Here is a 7780-nt window from a genome sequence, read left to right on the forward strand (position 1 = left end):
ACCCACTGGTGTGTGACCTCAGGCAAGCTACTCAAGCTTTCTGAGCTTCAGTTGTCTCCTGTGTAACAGGGACAATAGTTGTGCCAATCTCACTGGGCCATTAGGAAGATTAAATGAGTCATTCTATGTGAAGGATTCACAGTAGCAATAGGCACTTAAAGTCAGCTCAACCAGTATTCCATTATTATTATTCTATTATCTAGAACTTGGCTGTCCAGTACAGTAACCACCAAGCACATGTGGCTATGGAGAACTAGAAATGTGTCCAGTCTGGGTTGATAGGTGCTATAGGTATTAAATACATAGATTTCAAGGACTTTGTGCAAGAAAAAGAATATACAATATCTCATTGATAGTTGTTACATTGATTATATGTTGCAGTGATAGCATTTTAGATATGTTAGGTTAAATAAATATGTAGTATTAAAACTCATGTCACCTGTCCCTTTTTTAAAAAAAATTTCTAAAAAAGACATAACACAAATTTCTCACTTTAACCATGTTTAAGTGTATGGTTCAGTACTGTTAAGTATATTCAATTTGTGTGACACAGATCTCAAGAACTTTTCATCTTACAAATCCGCAACTTTAGACCCATTAAATAACAACTCCCCTTCTCCTCCTCCCCCCAAATGCTGGGCAATCACCATTCTATTTTCTGTTTTTAAGAATTTGACTACTTTAGCTATTTCATATCATTGGAATCATGCAGTATTAGTCTTTTTGTGTCTGGCTTATTTTACTTAGCATAATGTCCTCAAGGTACATCCATGCTGTAGCATGTGACAGGATTCTTTTCCTTTGTAAGCCTACATGATAATACCCTATCCTTTTAATTTTTCTAAGGTGGCTGTTAGAAGCCTGGAAGTTTTATTTGTAGCTTGCATTATATTTCTATAGGATGGTGTTAGTCTAGAACCAGTAGTTCTCAACTCCATTAGTCTCAACCCTCCCTTATAACAATCAACTTGTAACACCTCCTTCACTCTCCTGAAATGAAAGTTACATATAATTCACCTACATGCATAATTAAAAAAATCGATATAATGCCCTAACTATAATATGAAGGATAAATGAAAGGAAAGGAATCCATAGGAGAAAATGTATTTCAGCTGATGGTTAGGCATGAGTACTTGAAGACAAAGTAATCACAGTTGCGCACATACGCAGAATCATCATTAGTGGGAGAGCTATTTATGAAGAGTAATAATTCAAATTCTAGGAATGACATTGCCATCAGAGACATGATTTTCTGAAATGTGACAGCTCAGTCAAATTCCAACAAATCGAAGTACAATTTTTTATTTTTATGATTACATTCTTACAAAACAGAGTATAAATTTAAGTGGAGCAAGATATATATGTATATATGGAAATTTCGATTTTAGGCCCAGAGACTTATAAATAGAGCTTTCACCTAAGTGAATGTCCAATGGGGTATTTAGAAATCAAGAGGATCCCAGAGTGATTCTGCATTGGGCAGAGCTGTCCCATGCATCATGGGACATCTTGTATCCCTGTATACCCTGTAGGTCTGTTGAAGACCAAGGGCATCCAATCACTGGGACAACCAAAAGCAAGCCCTCCATTTCCCAGGGTTCCACACCAGAGGCAGCAGAGTCTCCTCTGAGAAGCAGAGATACTGTATCATGAGAAACACAGTATGGTGGTCCCAAAGGTTCAGTGTTCAGTGAGCTGCTCTGTTTCCTTGTCTGGTGTCCCATTAATGTCCTCTGGTCGAGCACTGACCGCTCTCCAGCACAGACCAGAAACCTACACTGAAGTTCTTCCAGAACCTCAAATAAAACAGATTCAGCATCTTTCTCTTCAAACCCATGCCCTCCCTTGACACCCAGGTTCCAATGTTTTCTCAGTCACCAATGTCACCAATGTTTTCTCATGACCAGAAACTTCTTTTCCTCTCCCTCCAAACCCACTCCCAACCCTCAAATGTGGCAGTCACTAATATGCCCTGTTTCTAGCTCACTGCTACTTTCTTTTATCCCTGGGTTTCTCAATGGCTCCTCATTGCGCTTCCTGACTTTGATCTTCACCCAACCGCCCCTCTCCCCTGCCGCGAATCTATCCTAAGCCTACATTGGGTTTGTATCCAAGCTTCACTTATTAGCTGCCCATGGGCAAGTGTGTTAGCCTCTACGTGTCTCCTTCTTCATCTGTCAAATGGGATCACAATGCCTGCCTTGTAGTGCTGTTATAGAGAACAAATAATAACATGCTTGTATGACATCAAGCACTAGGCTGGAACATAGGAGAAAATAAACAATGCTGGTTCCTTAGACCTTATTTTCTCTTATTCATTTTTATTCCTTTTCTCTATGCACTGAGCCAAATATTTGCCCATTTTTCACGTCATCCCAAGTAGGCAGTTGTCCAAGAATAGTCCATAAGGGTTTAGACCATAAGGGTGCTAAAGCATCATTAGAAATGGTACAAGGTGAAGAAATCTGTATTTACTAGAACAAAGGGAGAGCACTTTCAATGGGCTCTAAGATTCCTTACGGGCATGAAAAGTCACAACTGATGGTCACCGAATAGGCCAGTTGCTGACTGCCTGGCTTGGGTTTGCTGGGTGGGGTGGATGGGTTTGGGTAGAGTGGAATTGTAGAGGTGATAGAGACCGTGAGTCCTGCCACCTTCAGTCCTGCATGCCTTACACATTCAGTCCTCAGTTTCTCTTCTGGCAAATATCAAGCAAATATTTTTAGCACATCAATTTGAAGGAGTGTCCAAATGATGCCAGCCCAGGGTGCTTTCATCTTCATCTGGATACAGTCAGATCAATACTCAGGCTGTTATTCCCAGACCCCAGGGTCCATGTGCCCTGAGAAGCTTTTTATGCTCTGTCTGTCCTTGACCGTCCTTCCCTTCTTGGAAGTCCTGGAATATCCACCAAGCACACGCCTGATAAACTCACTTGGATTACTTTGTGTCCTAGTGAAATGATGAGCCTCTCAGGGGTAGGGATAGTGCCTTCTACTTCTTTCCTTCCCTCACAGCCCCAGGACAGCTATGCTAAGAGATGCACAATAAAATTTAACATGAATGAAGCATAAAGATAAGTGTTAGCAAAGTAAGAAAAAATGTCAGAGTGGGGGAAGAGAGAGGTTATGAGTTCATACTCTCTGAGACGGCTTGGGCATGATCCCGATCGAAGGGGAAGGGAGGTGGTCCTGCCCTATGGTTTCATGGCACCTCTTTTATCCCAGAGCTTTGTTCTTTCTAACACACATCTTGGGAATCTCGAAGGATGCATCTTGCATGGGGCAGATTTTGCCACAAATTATCAGATAGAGATCAAAATTAGGTGTGGTTTCTTCTAACTAAAAAGTTGAAGACCACCTAGGAATGCCTTAATGAGATGGACTTTATCTATCTAATGGTGCCTACCAACAACAGCTGAAGAGCAAATTGTTTTGGCATGAAAATCCAAGCACCCATCTGGAGGCCCCTCCTAAAAAGAATTTAAAAGGAAAAGAGCTCATTCCTAAAGTGGTTTCTTCTGAATATAGAACCTCCTTGACACAAAGTTTAACCTTTCTGGGGTTCAAGTTCATTTACTCTTTGCATATAACAATTTCAGCAGCTTCTTTATTTCCAAGAACAAAGCCTTGTTAAAAAGAAAAAAAAAAAAGTCTCTAAAGTCTCCTTGGACATCAAATAGCTCTTCAGAGGAAGTGCTTTGATGAGTTAAGTGTAAATGAGTAAGAAACATATGGATTAGATTTCTCATATAATACACATGGATTTAAGAATTAACAGGGAAAATCTTTTTGGAAAATATGGTTTGGATTTGGGTTCTGCCTACTCCACAAACACTGATTAAGTTAAAGAATATGGATTTTCCTCGTGGCTCGCTCTGCACCTTCAGCCTCGGGCATCTGCCATCATTCTTTCCAAAGAGCAATGTCAGATCAGGAAGGCCAGGGAGGATTTTTAAACAGAGAATTTATACATTGCTAATGTTCAAGATCCAAATAGTTTTTGTAACAGATTTCTCTCCCCACCAGACTGGTTTTAAAGCATTTTTTAGAAACATCTCTCTGTTGGCCAATGCGACTAACCAGAAGGAACGCTGAGCCCTGTGTTTTGGTGAACTGAAAACACTATTCTCTGGAAAGCACACTCTGTGGCTGGTAATCCCATTTCAAGGAGGCCTCCTCCTACCCTGGGGTAGAAGAGTTTACCAGTTGTGGCCTTGACGTGACATTATGCATACACCACAAGTTGAACCCAACTGAGACAGTTTCTTTGAGTCAGCACATGCTTTCATACAGTGTCGGTAAAGGATTATACGGGATTAGGGATGTGAGAGCAGTTGACACTGTATGTGGCACATGAAAGGTGCTCATTATATGTTGGTTCTGTTAGAAAACTCTGAAAATAGACTGCTATTACCTCTGAGGATGGGGACTGCTCATCCCACACAGACCTACTAAGGGGCGGCCTGGTTAGGCAAACATGTCTCCATCCAGGGGACTTGAAACTGGTCTACAGAGATTTCTTTTCTTTTCTTCTCTTTTTTTTTAAGTTTATTTATTTATTTTGAGAGAAAGCACATGTGAGATTGTAAGTGGGGAGGGGGGTTGAGAAAAAGAGGGAGAGAGAATCCTCAGCAGGCTCTGTGCTGTCAGCGCAGAGCCCAATGTGGGGCTTGAACTCATGAACAGTGAGATCGTGATGTGAGCTGAAATCAAGAGTCAGATGCTTAACAGACTGAGCCACCCAGGTACCGCTACAGAGATTTCTATCGTACGAGCAGGAGCATGGGGGCTGGATGCAGTGTAGAGTAGATCCTAGGACAGCCTCTTTTCTCCTGTGCACAGAGAAAGCCCAGCCACAGAGCGGAAGGGGAATGAAACGGAAGCACAGAGAGGGAAGAGAGACGACGGGCTACACACTCCTCCTCCAAACCAACAGCTTGTCCTGTCAGTCCTGCTCCAGGTGTGGTCTCTCTTTTTTTCAACAGTGTTACTGAGAAATAATTCACATACCATACAATTCACCCATTTGAAGTATACCATCCAATGGTTTCAGTATATTCACCAGTATGGGCAACCATCATCCCAGCCAATTTTGATTTTCATCACCTCAAAAATAAATCCCCCTACCCTTTACCTGTCATCTTCCCTCCCACCAGTCCCACCCCTTTGTCCTAGGCAACCACTAATCTACCTTCTGTCTCTTACAATTTCTCTCTTCTGGACTTCCATAAGAATGAGATAAAAAAAAATATATACGAGGCTTGAGTGACTGGCTTGTTTCGATTAGCACAATTTTTAAAGGCTTATCCACAATGGACCATGTGTCAGTCCTTCATTCCTTTTATGGGTGAATACTATTCTACTGTATGGATATACCACAATTTGTTTATCCACTCATCTGTTGATAAGCATGTGTGGTTTTCACTTTTTGCCTATCATGAATAAAGCTGCTAGGAACACTGATGTACCCCCAAGTATGTCTTGACTATTCCCCCTTCTCTCCACCTCCCTGGTGGAGGCCTAAGTCACTGTCTATGACATTCCCACTCCTGCTCCCTCTCTCGCCCTTTCCCCTTCTCAATCCACTCTCCACCTGACTTCCAAAAGGATCTTCTAGAGACATAAATCAGATATTGTTACTCCTCAGGTTATAACTTGTCAATGGATTTCCATTGCACTAGAAAAGAAATTCATTCCATAGTCAACAAGGCTCTGAATGATCTGGTGTCTGCCATTACACTCCTTTCCTTTCCATCTGCTATACCATCCCTCGCCCACCTTGCTCCAGGCTCATGGCTTTCTCTCACTTCCTTAACGTAACATCTCCTCTGCCTGGCATATGGCTTTCACCTCCTCATCCTTGCGCTTGAAGCCTCAGCGTACCTCCTCAGAGCAGCAATCAATGATCCGCTAGGTCCCTCTGCCACCTTCACCTCCCTGATATTCTTTCTCACAGAATTTGCTTTTCTCTTCATTCAATTTACAGAATTTGGAATTTCTTGTTTATTTAGTTGCTTATGACTCACCTTCCCCAGGGTAAAGTCGGTTTTATTTACAGTTGCATCCTCGAAGCCTAGAACAGCAATGTCTGCAATGGAAAGAACAAATGTAGGTTCTATAAGATGAAGAGAGGAACTTGGTTTTAAACTCAAGTTTCTGGATCCAGTCCTTCCCTCGCCCCACTTTGGGTGCCATGAGACACCCCTGTGTTCTGATAAGCACTTCTCTTGAGCTAGTATGAGCGGGTTCTGTTCCTTACAACTCAATAACCCATGACTAATGACTTTTCTTGGCCAACTGTTCACTGGTATTCTTTCAAAATTGCCATTTTGGGCATGGATTGTTTTTTTGAGTTTTTCCTTGTCTCTACAAATTTGTTTCCCTAAATCTCCCCTCCCACTTTTCCAAAATCTTAACTTCTCTATTCCTTTAAAAGCATTTCTAGGGACACCTGGAGGGCTCAGTCGGTTGGGCATCTGACTTTAGCTCAGGTCATGATCTCACAGTTTGTGAGTTCAAGCCCTGAATCGGGTTTGCTGCTGCTTTCAGTGCAGAGCCCACTTCAGATCCTCTGTCCAGCTCTCTCTCTGTCTCAAAAATAAACATTTTTTAAAAAGCATTTCTTTTTTTAATGTTTATTTTTTTTAATGTTTATTTATTTTTGGGAGAGAGAGACACACACACAAAAAAGAAGCAGGGGAGGGGCAGAGAGAGGGAGATACAGAATTGGAAGAAGGCTCCAGGCTCTGAGCTGTCAGCACAGAGCCCAATGCAGGGCTCAAACTCAGGAGTTGCAAGATCATGACCTGAACCTAAGTCGGATGCTTAACCGACTGAGCCACCTATGTGCCCCACCCCACCAAAAGCACTTCTATATTTGCACAGCTATGCTCATGGCATTATTCACAATAGCCAAGAGGTGGAAGCCACCCAAGTGATCATCAATGGATGAACGGATAGATGAAATGTGATCTGTCTATCTATCTATCATCTATCGCTATATCTTCAATGGAGTATTATTCACCCTTAAAAAGGAAGGAAGTCCTGTCACATGGACTTCCATGGATGAACTTTGAGGACATTACGCTAATTGAAACAAGCCAGTCACAAAAAGACAAATAATAGGTCCATTTACACAAGGTATCTAAAGTAGTTAAATTAACAGAAACAGAAAATAGAGTGGTGGTTGCCAGGAGGTGGAGGGAGGGGTAAATGGAGAATTGTTTAATGAACGTTTTAGTTTTACAAGATGAAAAAGTTTTAGAGACCTGTTGCACAACAATGTGAATATACTTAACATTACAAAATTATACATTTAAAAATGGTCAGGATGGTAAATTTTATATGTTTTTTTAATTGCGATCCTTTTTTTTTTTTTTCAACTTTTTTATTTATTTTTGGGACAGAGAGAGACAGAGCATGAACGGGGGAGGGGCAGAGAGAGAGGGAGACACAGAATCGGAAACAGGCTCCAGGCTCTGAGCCATCAGCCCAGAGCCCGACGCGGGGCTCGAACTCACGGACCGCGAGATCGGGACCTGGCTGAAGTCGGACGCTTAACCGACTGCGCCACCCAGGCGCCCCTAATTGCGATCCTTTTTAAAAAAGGATCTCTCCTTCATTCTCCTTCCCTTCCTTCCTCCTTCCTCCCTGTCTCCCTTCCTGGTCAAATATCTCTAGGTCTAGGCCATGGCCCACGCTGGACTAGGCACTAACCAAGGTGCAGACTCTGTCAGCAGATGCTCACAGGGCCCCCCAGCACATGCCCACAAACACTC

The sequence above is a fragment of the Leopardus geoffroyi genome, chromosome C3 (genome assembly GCF_018350155.1).
Source record: "Leopardus geoffroyi isolate Oge1 chromosome C3, O.geoffroyi_Oge1_pat1.0, whole genome shotgun sequence".
Classification (NCBI taxonomy): domain Eukaryota; kingdom Metazoa; phylum Chordata; class Mammalia; order Carnivora; family Felidae; genus Leopardus; species Leopardus geoffroyi.